A 17,872-nucleotide genomic window follows, 5' to 3' on the forward strand; every position below is an offset into this window, starting at 1 on the left:
ATCTATCTATCATAGACCTCCACTCATCATGCCATCCAATAAGCTACTCTAAACATAAATCCAAATAACGCGTATACAGCTAATCAATACTCAAATCGCACCTACATCAAACCTACAAATAACCAATAATCAAATACCTACTAAAATACCACCATCCTAAATACCACTTACATACCTATGATCATAATCTATAGAAAAAAATCTATTCCAAAAAATCTAAATCCCATAGATACTAAAAAACAAATCACAAGAGAGCAAAAAAAAAACATAATATATATGACTTAATGATCTGGATCCAACCAAGCTATATTAACCAAAAATCAATACCCTCCAACGAGACCAATCAAACACATACGACAGGACCAATACAAAGAGCAAATCGTCAATAAAACCAAATTCTTACCAATTAGAACTTAACATCTCCCGTTTCTCACCCTCAATATTACATTAGGATAAAAACAATCTTCTAAGTGCAACCTCTATTCAACACACTCTTCACACAACTCCTAAATGCATAACTTTATACAATCTCCTATATATTCTAATCTGACAACCGCTTGCCTACCAATTGTACCCAAACACACCATCACGAAATCCCACAGGATTTATTTTGACCAAAAAAATAAAAATGTACACCACCAATAGATTAAACATTCTTATACAAGCCACCGAGAGCCAAGAATGGAGAGGATCATCATATATCTCAGCGACAATACAAAATCTACCATTCTACTGGTACCCCTTTCCACCACAATATTCCGAGACACAAGACAATTTAGAAAAACGGACCCACACACGAGAGATCACTTTATAATAATAAAACCCATCAATTAGGCGTGAATTCCCAACTCAAAAACCAATAATCAATTCACACCAATTCAAAGACACACCATAATCCTCGAAACAACTATATCCGTACATCTTAATTCAATACAAATCTACCACCTAGATTTACAATGTAGTGGAAGAGCACAAACTGTTCAACAAATAATAGCTATATTAATATACCGATTATGAGACCCAGTCTAAACCAATGCTTGTCCAAAAGCTAAAATCGACACACTCCTAGCCACAACAAAGATAACAGTCAGAACTCGTTGACCACACACACCCCACCAACCATACGATTGCACTTCCGTTCACCCACACTTCAGCTCCATGGCCTCATCCAGAGCCCCGCATTCCCCACACCACAAGTGCTAAGATCTTTCTATCCACCTTAAAGAAAAGGAAAACAAGTCAGGCAATGAACTGTAAAGATGCATTAATCAAACTTTATGATTACAAGCGAACTTTTGTTGATGTCTTTTAAGCCCATCTTCAACATATCAGGCGCTTTTCAGTGAAAAGTATTGAAAAACCCACCCTATTACCTTCCTAGACATCCTAACCCACAAGACAGACAAAACAATCGATAGACAATAATAAGAATGAATAGGGAGACAATACGCAGCACAGCAGACAACTAAAAGGAAGAGAACAACATAAATAATACCACAAAAATAACAACTACCAAACAAATCAAATGCACCTAAACAATTGACCTGTCAAACAAAAGAATAAATAGCAAAACCTAAATAACTTCCATCAACAAACTTTACAATCGGTAACTATATCAACGATGATCAGTAGAGAAGAAGATTCTACAAAGGCAAATGCTATCCCACAAATTGTGACATAGAAATTTCAAAATAATTACATTATAACAAGTTACTTTGAAAAATCCATCAACATCAACAAATAATAGCCAAAACAATTAAGATACATTTCCTAATTTCCTACATAATACAAGGTGATAATATGTCAGTGGAGTGTTTACAGGTTGCTGCATGCCCACAAGTGGCCAAAAATACATTAAGTTTTGTTTACAGTTTACTTGAAATCATCAACATCAATTTGGCCAACAGGATTTATTGTTTTTTGTTATTTCCTACACTTGCCATAATGACTTTCCAACCTCCAGACACACTTATGTGGATGGAAAGAGCTCAAATATTTTTACAAATATCAACCAAACACTTAATGGTTGTGCAGAATGACACCAGCTTCCTGTAAACCCCACACAACTTGCAACACTTGTTCTCTTGAAGTAGTTTCCTGTAACGCTGCTGATAAATTGCTGCAGGAACACACTTGTGGTGCAGTGATTGTGACCGTCTAACAGGCCTCATCCAATATATTTTTCATTTGCTGGTGTCAGTGCAGGAAAGCTTACAGTGGTGGCATGCACGCAGAACGAGAGCCATTTCAAACTGCTGACACAAGCACCTCAGCAGCAAGGCAGTCATTACAAACCTGGCAAGGCCACGACAGCGGGCCAGCGCAACAGAGCAGTGAAGGAGCTGGTGCCTAATGCTCAGACTTTTGCAACCCTACTGGGCAGAAGCCCTCCTTTTTCTTGACTGGGCCATCAGCTCAGTGCTGATCCTTGACTTCTATATCGCTTGAGGCCTCCCTACCCAATTTAGGGGCCTTCCATCTTCATCACAGCTGGAATGGGACTCCCAATCCTCCTGCAATTTAACTACCGGCCCCCCTCAAGGCCTTTTCCTACTGAGACTGCATTACATAGCATACTCCTTTGCACTGAAGGCATCTGGTAAGGGCAATGCCTGCCTTTGGTGGAAAGCAGGATGATTTGTAACTGTAGACAGATACTGCAGGATGCATCTGAACCCAGACGCCTGTTCCAGCTCAGTAAATGAGACTACGAATACAGCTCAGTGCAAAGGGGAAGAAAGGGGAGACAGTCACATTAAAAGGAAAAAAGGGCGAAAGAATGTTAAAGCAGTAGAGGGACAGATGGATAAACAAAGTAAAGAAGGTTAATGAAAAGAAGAGCAGAAAGTTTGGGGCTGCCACAAGAAAGAGTGCAAATACTTTTGAAATTAAAAAGACACTGTTTTTCTGTGAAAATTGCAACACAAAAAGTTAATTTGTAATGTTAGAAGTGAAACATGCACAATGGATCTGATTTATCATTTTGATGTTGGTTCAGGCAGAGAGTCAGGGCAGGAAACACGTTTAATCTGAACGCACTGTTCATTGGAAAAATCTGACTTGAAGAGAATTTCTAAACAAGGTTGTTGAGTTAAATTTTCGGTCAGCTTAACAACAGGTCTGTGACACGGTTTCATAACAAGCAGTATCCTAACAGATGATGTGATGAAGCCTGTACATTTTCACAGCTGCAGTTAAGAATGTTGTAATACAATGTTTATCCAATGACGAGTGAGATTGAAATCACACCGGAGGAAGAGCCAGTTGACACAAGCTTGTAAACCCGATGTTTCCCTCCGTCTCTCACACATTATATACGCACCTGATACACACATACACACACTTACTATGTGCACATCTATGTGAGAAGTCATACTGAAGTCATTCACTCCTTTGTGATACAATTGTCACAAACCTATCATCGAGAAGGAGAGCAAAATAAGCTGCAGGAAATTCATTTTCACTTCATTCAAGTCCAAATAAATAATCGACAGTGAGAGACTTTAATATAAAAATACTCGTAAATTAAAAGGTGAAAGAGTGCTGAAGCGACATTGGGCACCATATACATTTGCTTTTTTATAAAAATGGTAAAAATGACAAATGTTGAGAAGAAACATGCATCTGGTATAAGAAATGCTTGGAGAGTCTGTTAAGGACTACAAGCCATCTTTTCCACTAATAGTTATATTTAATTAAAAGATGACTCATATGCTTAGAAACTCTTTTGGTGGCCCACTAAGATATCTAACAGGACCATCAAAACTAAAAAAACACAAGTTCAAAAAACTGTTCCCACAAACATGTCTCCTTGTGTTGAATGTACAATTAATTTCATTCCTTGGCTCTCGTGTTCCCACTGGACCTCTGACACAAATATCACAACATACACTTCTAAGTGTTTGGCAGGCAGCTGTGCAGAAGCAGATGTTCGGATGTTCTTTAGTCGAACTGAGCAGAAGGTTTCTATACCTCAGATGAAAATCTTGTACCTATGAGCTGAAGTACACAGGACATAGCTGTGATCTGGGAATGTAACGTCGCACTGGCTTCAAGCTAATCGATGTTAAATTAATCGAATCGAGACTGTTTCTTTGTGGAAACAAGCTTTGATTTTCCCTACCCTGCTAATAACACGGACACTTGAATCACTACGAGGTTTGCCACGCCTCAGCAACAGTCATTGCTGTTATTGTTCTGAATTTTCATCATACTATTTCCACTTCTCTCTGGAAACGTCTTTGATCTAAATTACACAAGTCACTTTGAAGCCCCCACTGCCAGAGTGTGAATAAATAAATCATACGAATGTAGGTACATAAATTAGTATGCTGCAACATGTGTGTTTCTATTTTGGGTCATTGTAAATTTCCATATTTAGTATCAGACGGAGCTATACATCTCCACAGTTAGTAACATCAGAACTGGTGGGAATGGTGCTTTAGCTGTTGGAATTTCCTTTTCCATTAGTCACAGTTTAATAAACAGACAGACTCAATGCTCCACATTCCAACTGCATCCTAAATCCTTCACATAGTAATCCATTCACAGAGAATCCAGGACAGTAAAGTTCACCCTTCATTGCAGGGGAGGCAGACAAAAGTCACTAAAGGTAGCTTCTGTTTAGTTCAGTCTCACTGTGAAGGTGGTTTGACATTTGGGGTTTTGAATGAAATCTAGACCAGTCTTTCTCAGCCTTTTTGGTGTCAAGGACCCCCAAATCAATACACATCTGGCCGTAGACCTATATTTGGTAACATGTAGTCTCAGTGATCAGATCTTATAAGATTTTCCATAACTGTCTATACCATAGACTGGCAGATTAAAAGGTCCAGTGGGTAACATTTAGGAGGATCTATTGGCAGAAATAAAATATAACATGCATAACTATGTTTTCAATAGTGTAAAATCATTTGAATATAAGAATCGTTATCTTTTTTTTTACCTTATGAGCCTTTAATATCTACAGACGCCACATGTCGCCTTTTATGGAGGCCGTTTTTTTGGTGTGTTTTGTAGCCACCATGGTTTCTCCTTTGCACTTGGAAGGCGAGGGTGAAGCAAGGGAGTTGCAATCTGCAACCACAACACTAGATGCAACTAAAGACCACACACTAGTCAGTGAATAGTGAACAGAGCTAACTTCAAGTGTTAGTGAAATAATCCTGAAATTAAAATATTCCCTATTTTCTAGGGGGGACCCCCTAAGTAAGTCTTTGGGGTCCTTGGACCCCAGGTTGAGTGCTTTATGACCAAATGACAGCAAAACTTAAAACTCCAGTCTCAGGGTTTAGTGCTAATTATCAAACGTTAGCATGCAAATAGACTAAACTAGGATGGTGAACATCGTAAACATAACTGTTACATATCAGCATGTTAGCATGTCACTTTAAGCATGTTAGCATGCTGACAATAGCATTTAATTATTTATTTGCCTTACAACAAACTGCTGTATACTGTAGGTCCATTTCTGAGAATGTAAATTTACACTGTGTTATGTATAGTATGCCAACTACATTATTTAATGTTTTCCATTGTTTATAACCCCATGGAAATTGTCCAAATTAAAATGCTGTCACATTTACAGTAGCAAAGTTAACTGGAGCTTCCAGGATTTGCATTTACTTACAGTTTCATGCAGTGTGCCTGCAAGGATTGAAGTAGAATACGCTCAAATGGCTCAATAATAAAATAGGGCAACCAACTGTGAGAAAAAGAAAGCTACAGAGACACAGAATGGATTTTTTGAAGGCTATAAGGGTCGGTGGATGAGACAGATTAGTATTCAGTTGGGTTGTGGCAATATGAGGAAATAGTTGATGAGTGTGACTCTGCTGTGGAGAGGAAAGGTTGCTGCTATCAGTACAAATCCTTGCTGTCAGACAACTTTTGCTGCAGCCATTTGGTTTCAGACATGAGGAATACTGTGTCGTCTGGGCTTTGAACCATTGAGCTAAACTTAGTTGTGACTTCAGTCTGCCTCCCCTGAAGTTTCATTCTCAGGATTCCACAAGAAGGCAGAGTTAGGGAGGGGTCACAATGTGGCAAGTTAGTGTTTCTTAGATGCATTTCCTCCAACATGGATGATAAATAAGACGAATCTGCACAGAAATACCACTGAAAGCTCCTTTAATATTCCTCAGCTGAGCATTAAAAGTTACACAGATGTTATTTAATATCACAACAACTACAAGTACGGGTTTAAATGCAATATACCCACCAAAGAGTTCATTTCCTGCCTTGCTAAAGCTCAGTGCTCTCTCAGTCCATCAAGTAATTAAACTTTAACAAACTCATTGATTAGGTTTGAACCCCTGACCCTGTTTTCTTTCCTCCAGCAGCCTGCCAACAACAACCAGCTGAATAATTTAGTGTTTAAATGCCATACAATTATGACTTCCGACAAAAAGAAATCCATTTAAACCTGCACATGTACGGTCAAACAGCATAAACCTAATGCAAAACATTATTGTGTATTATCAAAATTGCAGTCATTGTAAGAATATATAAAAAAAATAAAAATACTAATAATACACTCCCATGTGAATTCTTGTATGAACAATGTACTTAATGTATTATTAACATAATTATTGAATTTGTAAATATAGTCAATCCACTTGTTTCTGCTAATTTAAGACACTTTTACTGTATCTCATAATTGTGTGTTCATGTTTTTGCACTGATTCTGTACTTTTGTAAATCCATTTTTAGGATAACCACTAATACACATTTAATACAAAGACATATGTGTAATATATATTATAATATTACATTATGTAAAAAAGAAAGAAAACTGTAGTTTCTACTTTGTGCTTGTTTGAGTAAAGGAGTTTCAGTTGCTTGCAATTTGCAATCTCACCACTAGATGCCACAAAATCCTACACCCTTTAATTACAACATAACAATGTCTCAAAATAGCATATTTATGTGCATTTAAACTGCACTAATTAATTTAAGTACATTGTTTTTATGTCAAAAATAGCAGTGGAAAATGTGATTAGAGTAACTTGGCATCAAGACAACGTGATGTTTGAAAGCAGTAGCAAGCAGTTCAGCGGTTCAACAACACATGATGATGCAAACGGGGGCCAATTTTTAAAGCACTAAGGAGGTTGAGGCGGCAGGAGGGGGGTCCACTGAAACAAGTGGTGCACAGACAAAAGAGCATGCTGCAGAGTGTGTGCGTGTGTGTGTGTGAGCACACATGGCTAGTGGCATGACTGGATGCAAACAATCCCTCACCATGGCAACACAGCTCTGGCTTTGTCCAAACCTTACACAGATGAATGGATTGATTGGAGGGTATGGTCTGGGAAAGTAGACCAAACAATCACTGACAATTAAGAAGCAACCCGTGCTTTCCTGTCACTTCCTCTTTGTTTTCTCCCAATGTGGGTTTGCGAGAAAACATGGAGGTGCGTAGTGCAGCAGGGTTTCTGAAACTCAGGATCAAGTGGGGTGTTGTTGGAACGTCTCAGAGTTGGTCTGCTGGTGGAGATTAACCACACAGTTTCAACTGGAGTCATTATACGGTTTGGTCAGCCTCCCAAAGGGAAAACTCATCTCTGACTCAGACTAACTACAGCTCATATAAAAAAAAACATACTATAGTCATTACTGCTAGTCAAACACAAGGACAAACATTTACTGTTTAGCAAATGATAGAGGCTGCACAAGTGCATAAACAGCCACGCTAAGAGCTCTGAGGCTGTACTTACAGGCCCAGCGCTAACATGCTCACAATGTCAATGCAGGCACGCTGATATTTGATGTTTTCCGCCATCTTAGTTTAGCATGCCAACATTCCCTAATTAACACTTAACACAAATTACAGCTGAGGCCGATAGAAATGTCATTAATTTAGCTGTTTTTTGGACACAGTATTGGAGTTACCACCTAATGATGGTGTAAGATGAAATGTTTCATCCTGAAATTCATCCTGAGGGGAACAGGGATGTCTGTACAAAAAGTCAAGGCAATCCATCCACAAGAAGTGCTAACGTCAGCAGGTATTTCAAATATAAAAACACAAATTAAGTTAGAAGCTGACCCTTTGTTGTCCTTCTCGTCACTTTTCTTGGAGTCTCTTGAGAGCTCAGTGGTCTTCGCACACAGCCCCATATTACACATCTCTCATTTTTTTCTATTCACTGCTATTAATACTGTACACTAATACAAGACTACATAAGAAAATGCTATACTATTGTTAGCCCACCCTGAAATCTAATAAAAAAAAGATATAAAAATGATTCAGATGTGAAATTGGATCAAACCCTCCCAACCTCCCCTTTGCTTCAATCTCTTCACATTAAACCCGAGTGCTCTGCTGGATGCAGTTGTGTGCTGCTCAGTGGAGAAGCCTTTTAGAGATTACTTCCACATCAACTTTGTCAGCTGAGGAGTGAGGTGGCTGCAGGTTTAACAAAAGCTGGAATAAGCTGAGTGAAAAAAAAGCTTCAGGGAGTAATCAGACAGAGCAGCTTTCCATTCAGGTACTGTCAACCATCTATTCTGTAAGAACCCATGTAAGACTTCCTGAATAAACAGGCAGTGGCGTTTTCCATGGATGTACCATTTGGCGGGCATTTTAATCCACATTACTAAAAAAAACTTGAATGGCTGTGGACTTCACAATTTCCCTGAACCACTATATTTATTATAGTTCTCACCATATTGTAGTTGGGTGACCAAACTGCCGCTCTTGCAGTCTCAAAAGTTAACTAATCAGCTTGGTGGAGACAATAAGCCTTTAACCCTGTAAGACTTGGAGCTTAGCAGACCACGAGGTGGTGGGAGGGAGGAGGTGGGGGTCTGCTGAAAGATAAACTGGACTGGATTTACACGGAAAAGTCTGGTAAATTAAAGTTTTCCGCTTTAGGTGCAGATGATAAGGTAAATACTGACTACTGTTTACTGGTTTGAAAAAAAAAAGAGGCACCAGTGAGGGATTTGTAAATGGAGCTTGGGTGTTCAGCTTTTGGCTTCAGGACCCAAACAGGATGTTTAGAAAAGTTCCAGCTTCCAGCTTGTTAGTAAGACAAAACAAGCTTCTGTGACAGGTACTTTTCTGTATTCTGTAACATTTAATACTCCAAAAGATGAACCAATTAATCGAGGCAAAAAACCTCACTATAACTAGCGATAATGAAAATAATGGTTACTGTTGGTTAGCAGCCCTAATCTGGTAGACAGGATATATAAAATATGTGCAATATCCAATTTAGTTCCTTTTTTTTTGTGTCACAAAATAGCATTATGATGAAGTACTGTAGTGCTGTAGAGATGCTGGCCAACAACTCTTGTTCTCCAGATATATGAAAACATGTTTGTTTGGTACAGACTCAACAAATCATATCATGAAGATTTACATTTTTTAATTTTATCAGTGAGAATAAACACTGATGCAAAAATAATCATTCCCTTTAATCGTGAATCATAATGCATTTGCAATATAATGTATGTCAAAGTAATCGTAATATTTTGTTACCATATCGTGCGGCTCTAATCTACTAGAGACAAACCAAACAGATTAAGATTTAAGATTCCTCATCTAGTAAGGATGACACGTTAACCTATTCTTAAAAAGAAAACTAATGTTTGTTTTTTTACAAAGGAGAGAATGTCAGACCTCAGATACAGAAGCCAAATAACGTTGTCCAAATGTAGGTCAGGTAACATCAGTTAGACGTAGATGAAGGGGACGGTAACATGTCTGTATGATTTAAAAACCAACTACAATAAAATACCTTTTGCATTGTTTTTGTGAATTCCTGCCTGTGAATGACTTTTGCCCTTGCTTCCATCACACGTGTGCTTCAAGGACTTTCCCACTCTCTCCTGTAACTGTGTGACTCAGTTAAAGGAACTGATTAAAACCACTGCTGACTGAGCGTTTATAGCCAAACTCTATTAAGAGATTCATCATTGCAGGGCTCAGCAAATCCACTCACTCACACTGACCACTCACTCACTCACACACTCACTCACTTCCTGCTGGCTCATGGATCAGGTATGTTGCCATGTGGGAAATCTGTCATGAACACCAGTATCACTCCATTTAAGGATGTATTCTTGTGTGGATTATAAACTGAAAGTAGATTAAGATTGTGAGCCACAAATGAGTGTTTAAATTGTAGGATAAGGAGGAAAAACCCTGAATACATCTGCAAAATAAAGTTATGCCACTACAGCTGACCAGCCATGTATTAGCTCTCCTGTGTGTTTTCATGCCTTCCACAAATACAACAAAAGGGAATTAACTATGAATTGATATATCTGATAATTTTAACAGCCTACAATCTTGTTGTTGTTTTTTTTAAATGGCAGCAGCTTTTTAAACTGGCGCATTCAGTCTCCCAATGGAGACACTGACTGCATTCAGCCCTGTGTATAAAACCCAACAACATACCTCTTTTTAGCAGTAGATCACAGTGTGTCAGAGCATTTAAAACAAAACAAAAAAACACTCTCCCGTTGTGCTGTTGCCTCAGTATTTCTCTTTGGAATAAAATCCGGTACTTTCCGCTGCATGTGATGCGGGCCACTTGCGGGGAGATCCTGTTTATTCCGCGCCTGCAGCAGAGTTAACGGTGTGCGCACATCCCCGCCTCTATCCGAGTGGATGTAAACACGCGTCCGTCCGGCTGCTGGACATCCGACAAAACGTGGGGCTTTTTTTCAACATCTGCCGCTCTGTCTGTCAGCCTGCTGCTCTGGCCGTCACTGAGGGAGACCACAGAGCTTGTTGTACATTACATCGGAACTGAACTGGGACACCGCAAGGCATGATGGACCGGTTAAAGCTGCAGCGATTGCACTGGCGACGCAAATGGACCCCGAGAATGATCCACTCAGCTCTGGTGCAGTTCGCAGTCACGATGTAGGGGTTTTTAATCTGAGGAGGTGAAACGCATCGATGTATCTGACTGTTAAACGTGTGTTCAGATACCAAAACAACAACAACAACAACAACAACAGTGTTTTGATGGTCACATGTGTCCAGAAAGATCTCTCATATTCCTACAAGTGTGTCAGTGAAGGGGTTCACACATCTGTAGTATTGTTGGCGCCATCTAATATGATTGTGTGTGTGGTGGAAAGTATATTTACTCAAGTCATTATCTGAGTATTTCCATTTCATACTTTACACTTCTACTCCACTAGTTGAAGACTTTAGCTGCTTTGGAGATTTTATATTATTACCACAAAATATAATCAAATAAATGATGATGTATTATTTTAGGTTAGGATAAGACTACTTTTATATATTGATCCCCAGAGGTAAATGCATGAGCTACAAAGTGATTTAAAATGAGCTCCACGTTTACCAGCTGCAGCATTAAAGTGATGGATACATTAATGCAGAAGTAATAAGATGATAAAATGTGAAAAGATGTATAAACCAATAATAAACATAACTATAATTTGACTATGAGATAGAACATCTGTACCATCTACTCAAATAACACATTAAGTATACCCACAGATTGTCGACTCTGCAGGATCTGCAATGATTTAACCTCTTTAATCTTGATTATCTCCTCAAGTTTAAGAAAAAAGCATAAAATCATATGACATAATGTGAAATATTACATATCCTGCATGTTTGAACATTTAAGTGCAGCTGAGTGACACTTAAACTGACCCAAGACTACATGTTTTTATGGCTGCGCCAGGGGAAATGTTCTGGATGTCCTGTGTATTATTTCACACACACATGTCCTCTAAATACAGCCTGACATAATTGGTATCTTTGGGAACTTTGGGATCTCCACTAGAATTTAAGGACACTTCTGTGGTTTTGAGCAATGCTGCACAAGTTAGACGGAGTTTAAGCAGCTGGAAATTATTTTCTTCTCAGAGAAATGTGTAATTCAAGTAAAAAGCAGAAAAACAGGGTGTGCGAGTATGTGTGTTTGTCCTTATCAGAATTCCAGTCGACACTTATGTCTTCATGTCTCACAGCATTAATCATGACAGCTTCCCGTTGTGCTGATCAGGCAGAATTGCAGATGACCTTCAGCTTTTCAATATACAGTAATTTCAGCGCTGATACGATGCAAAACGGTTCAAATTGAAAAAGTAGAATTTTTGTTGTGTTTCATCTTTGACAGAATTTGCATATTCATGCATACACAAATGTCTTTACATGAGTCATAAATTTGATAAAACCCACGATACGGTTCTCCTTCTAGCAAGCTTTAATTTTAATCACACTCTTTCACTCTAGTGTTGTCGGTCCGTGTATCATTTCAACAAAACTGCAATTAATCCTCAACATATGGTTCAGCTGTTGTGACAATCAAGCCTTGTGTGATTGATGTGTTCAGTCAGCAGCCTCTTTCAGGATTTAAAGCCAATCTTCAAACACCCTAGGCTGGTGGGAAGGTCTTGATTTAAAAGCAAACCAAAAATGTGTGCTATTTATCACAGAAAGTAAAAGCATGGGGATGTGCACTTTTATTATGTAAATACAGCATTTAAGAAAATTTGGGTTGAAAGGTTCAAGTCAAAAACATAATTTCAGGGTTAAAGTCAAATCATTAAGGTCCCAATTGAAAGGTGTTTTCACTTTGCCTCATTAGACCTTTTCTTAGGACTGTCCTTGCACCACTCTAAAGCATCAACGTGAGCAGAGGTCTAATCAGCCAGAACAAGTGAAAACACCTGTCTGCAGGTTGCACCAGCTCCTCCTGAGTTCAAACTTAACAGAAGAACATTAATGGAGATTGGTGCATTATTTAATTAAAACAGGTTCCACACAAGCTATTTTTTATGTAAAGATTAGCTTTATTACACCCTGAAAGAGGCAGGTTTAACTGTTACGTAGCTAACTTAACAGACAAAGTTAATGTTAGTTTGCTAATATCTGACCTATGTAGAATGAAGATTAAGACACATATAGGCCTGACAATGACCAGACACATTTTACTGATCCAACTGATTACATTAAAAAAAATCCACATACCTCAAATAACAAAGAAATGGTAAAAACAAACACTGCTTAATGACCGAAAAACGGTAGCTTAGGTAGGTTAGGTTAGCATAATTAAAGGTTTCTCACGGCTAAACTTGAATGTTACTAAGCATTTCTCTACAAATAAATAAAACAAAAGTCCCAGTAGTTAGTTTAATATATTCTTTTCCTCTCTGGAACTGTAATTTTTGGAAGTTATGCTACAGCTCATGATGCTACAGTCACTTCCTGTTTCCACAGTGGATCGCTTGCAAGAGATGTTTGCTAGCGTTCAATTCACACATCATTAGTCTTTGATAGATTAGAAATGTCTTATTTTTTATGTTTGTTTTAATGGTGACCTGACCTTTACCTAAATGGAACAGAACCTTAATTAGTATCATTGGTAACACCTGTGTTTACCCTATTTTATGTGAAAAGTGGCTGCTGTGAACAAGGTCTGCTTTCCCTCTTTTAGACCACTGCATTGACCTTCTGCCTTTTCTTCCATGTGGCTGCTTGCCATCAGGTCAAGACGCAAACTCTTGACCCGTCTGTTATCGTGACCCACAGACTAAAAATCACTCCTTTTAATCCTTTTCTCAACATGCCTTCTCTAACCAGCTTTCTCTGCACCCGTCACAACACAACCTCCTTGACCCCAATCAGTCACGAGTCAGGCAAACACTCTTTCTCTCTCCATTTTTAAAAAGGACTTCACACTCCTCATGCTGCTTCCCTTTTCACAGTCCTCATCCTTCTTGACCTGTCTGCAGTGTTTGGCACAGTCAGCCACCAGTTATCCTTGGAACGAGTGCAGACCATGAGATATGAAAATGTAACTGTATGGTGTCTTTCTACCTGGCTGACTGCATCTATAAGAGTTCATTGCTGGAATCCCTCAAATGGCTTTAGCCACTGGCTCCCTCATATCATTGCTTTTCAAGCAGTGAATTCATCTCTCCTCAGGTAAAAAAACTCACACATTTGACAGCTGAAACTGTCAAATGTGTGAGGGAAAGTAACCTGGAACATAAAATGAAAAGACTTAGGGTAAACTCTAATGTCTCATTTAACACCAGTAATGCCACTATTTGGTCATTTTGTTTTTGTACATAATGGGACCAAAGCTGGTTAAATAAGTACCGGGTTTTTGTGGATTAATTCTCCTAGTGAAAATTAGACCAATATTCAAGGGACAACATTAGTATTTTCTAGGTCTCTTCCTTCAGAGCTTTGTGGAGAAGCTCCGATCACTTATGTACACGTTCCCATTTTGGGTTAATGACCCCTTTAAATGAAGCAATTCCTCATTACTGGTTGCATACGTCTACTGGCTGTGACAAGGTCAACAAAAATTATTTCCTTGCTGTAAGGGAAATCACGGTTCTAAACTGAAGCTGAAATGCATCATGTCCACTATATTACCATAATAAAATCAACTAATATATCATGTATTTCTGGATTAACATTTCAAAGGGTACCACATTTGTCACAACCAAAATCAAACTAAGCTGAGATTTTACAGTTCTTTCATTTAGCTTGTTAAACTTTTGTGCTGAAATTGGGCCACGTCTTAGCTTCTGATTAGGTGGCTGTATTTGCGAGCTTGTGACTGCACAGCCTTGAGAAATTCAGCTTTGTCTGGTCTGTTGAACTGATAAACCCTACATTCATAAGATCACTGGCTACGCTGCCTCCTCTCTCAAGGAGAAACCTTTTCTACTGATACTGGCTCCTTGAACTCAGTGTTTCCAGCAGTTGATGACTGAATATCAGAATGCCTTTTATCTGGCAAACGTAGGTGTTTGTAATTAGCTGTGCTTTGGCCAAATCCTCTACTGCTCCCTAACAAAAAGGATTAACTAAAACACTGACAAACAAAAAAAACCCAAACAAAGGAAAGAAAATAACTGGGCTTAGGGGAGACATGGGTTCTCTATAAAGAAAGCCAAGGTGTTGTTCCAAAAAGGAAAGAGGCACTTTGCTTTGGGTTGACTTAAGCACTGCCAAAAACACATGCAAAACAAATTTTAAAGCCAGAAATCAAACAAAAGGAGATGGCCACACAACTCAGCCACAGTACCATGTGATTGGGCAGACTGAAGGCTCTTTAAAAGCTAAACTCAGCTGAAGCAAATGCCTTCTGACGAGCAGGCAAAAACAACAACTGGACTCGTAAACAACGGCTAGCTCTGAAAACTGAAACAGATCGTTTTTAATCCCCTTAAAGTCTGTTTTTTAAACCCGTAGGATGCTATTATGAGATGCTTTGTCATTTTGATTGTATTGTATGATTTATGATTATTGACAAACCAAATAACATTTAAATTTTAGTATCTTTAACAATTAGCTGCAATTTCTTGCTCATTTTCTCACAGTTCATTACACAGCTGTGTCTTTGGGTTGCATCGCCGGGTGCTTGTGAAGTGCACTGAGCTCTGCACTTATAACCGTCTGGTCCTGACTTAAAACACCAAGCACACTGTGTCTGTGACATTAACAGGGTGGTACTTCATTCCAGACATTCTCAAGAGATCAGAGAGGTAAAAGAGACATGTCGTACGAGGAAACCGTGGAAATGCCGCGCTGAGTTCTGCAAACTTCATTTCAGATCCCAAATGTTCTCGAGTGATTATGTCAGTGGAAAGCAATTTGCCCTTGAGTGCTGACACCCCTGACAATGGCGTCAGTGTAAAGGGAAAAAAAAGTTAAACGGGCTCCTCTTTAGCCTGTTTTCCACTGCTGCTGGTCCATTGAAAGAACCCTTTCTTTCTCTCTGTTAACTCTGTGTACTAAACATGTTCAGTCGTTATGTCACAACCCCAGTATGGTCTCACTTCACTCCACCCTACTCCAGTAGCAAACAAACCCATTCTCATGTGTCTTAACACCTGTTCCCATTGGCTATTTTGGTATTTTTGACATATATTATTTCTATGTTGGTCTATAAATATCATTCTTCAGGCTTCAGAGTAGTTAATCTCTCACACACTCAGTGATACTGAAGGAAAATGATCATATATGTGTTGACTTATTTTCGGTGAATCCCATGATGCTTTGTCTTTCAGTCTGGTCATCTAATTAATTTCATTACAAGAGAATGAGGTTCTTATTGTGAAATAAGAAATCTGACCATTTCTCCGAGCAACATAAGCTGTGGAGAGACAAGTAAGCTTTTGTTAAAAGGATTTAGCTTCTTCTGAGGTTTTTTTCCTCCCCTTGTGCCAAAAACCAAGGCTTGAAAATCATGGACTTTGTCACCAAAATAGTTCACAAAGTGGGTGAATTAGAGATTAGTTGCGAAAAGGAGGAAAGTGCACAGTTTAGTTCCTCAAATAGAAAGGCTTAGGGTTTAATCTGAGGGCTAAACCAATTTAAAACATGTGGAGAGAGAGTTTATGAATATGAAAAATAAATGTTATTTGGGGACAATGTTTGAAAGATCAAAACTGAATCTTTTCTGGGCTCTTCATTGAAGTGACTGATGAGCAGTTATGTTAATGTTACACCACTGCCCTCTGCAGGATATATTAACAACAAACCTGCATTTTTATTTTTTTATTCACCTGAAAAAAAAAAGGATTCTACATCTTTCAAGGAAACATAATTACATCTGAAAATGTAATTATTCCATGTCCTCTGTGAATTACTTTTCATTTTCTGTTTTGGATCATATCAAATGCACACTAAATCTCATCTTCTCTGCTTTTAGATACATAAAAGCTCAACACAAGGCCAGAAAACAGGAGAAGGGGAAATCATATCAGCGCTCAAAAGCAATTTTCTGTCATGTCATGCTACATTACATCCTGTGTACTTGCAGATGGAGGCTCAGTGCTTTCATGTCCTCGCTCTGTGCCGGCTGGAATACAGGGAGATACAAGGAGAAGCACTGATTCAAAGCTGTAATTGCTTTGTGGGGTACTGTTAATTTGATTTAGAAAATTCAACCACCGCCTGAAATCAAGTGAGGCCCTTGTAGATTTCCCAGTTGGGATCAGCTTCATTAGACAAAGTGGATCTCTGGGGTAATTTGCCTTTTTAAATAAAAAGTGTATGAGCAAGACCACCTCTGAAGATTAGATTCATATGAGTTCCTTTGAGCTGTGACTTATACACCTGCTGATTCATGTCATAGTCATTGTTTCTAAACTCAATTTCTTTAATAAAGAAACTGTTCTAAACCCCATTCTGCCCCTTTTGCCCTGGCATTAAAAAGCCTACTCCAGGAGGGGTGATGCTGATCACCCAGCCTCCCGACTCCTCCCCCCCTTCAGCTGTATACCGCAGTGCAGCTCGCCCTGCCAGACCCCTGCAAGGTTAACACTGCTCCGGGGCCTCAAAGTCACCGAGAGGCCTGACAGATGAAGTCAAACATCAGAGATCCCCCCCCACACACACACCGGCACAGATCTTATCTCATCTTGTTTAATGTGGTTTTAATCTTGGCCCATTCAATACAGGCTTTTCTAAGTAAAAGGTCAGAAATGATCTTTGAGCTTATACATGTATTGATCTTTTGCATTTCTGAGCTGCTTGTTGATGAATGAGTCAACCTTTTCTCAGGAAACAGATTAATTCACAGAAATCTAATTTACTGTACCTGTAGTATAGATATATATATATATATATATACAGTATAATATACAGTATATTAGACTATATTAGAGTTGTTTGTCATTATATAGTGTCTTGACAGTGACTGACCTTTGTTGTAGTTTTCATTTTAAATGTAAGAGTGATTTATTAGTCAGGGAACAATATACACGTTATTACAGCTAATGTATTCTGGCATTTTTTAAAACTAATTTATTAAAGTCCCCCTTCATTCAAAAATCTGTTTTTCTTCTGGTTCCAGTTGGATGTTTGATCTTCACTGTGCAGAATGATGTATGAGCAGAGTTTGACACTAGA

At 38.7% G+C, this 17,872-nt stretch overlaps 1 protein-coding gene across 1 annotated transcript in view; it reads right to left on the reverse strand.

Moving 5' to 3' along the window:
• rassf8b (Ras association domain family member 8b) overlaps positions 1–10,842 on the reverse strand; it is a gene marked incomplete in the record, with an annotated part of 18,801 nt that extends 7,959 nt beyond the window's left edge. The window contains 1 exon segment of the mRNA XM_035681439.1: positions 10,409–10,842.
• Positions 10,843–17,872: the final 7,030 nt, after the last annotated feature.

This window comes from Morone saxatilis, unplaced genomic scaffold, assembly GCF_004916995.1.
Source record: "Morone saxatilis isolate NCDOM2014 unplaced genomic scaffold, NCSU_SB_2.0 Contig10, whole genome shotgun sequence".
NCBI lineage: Eukaryota > Metazoa > Chordata > Actinopteri > Moronidae > Morone > Morone saxatilis.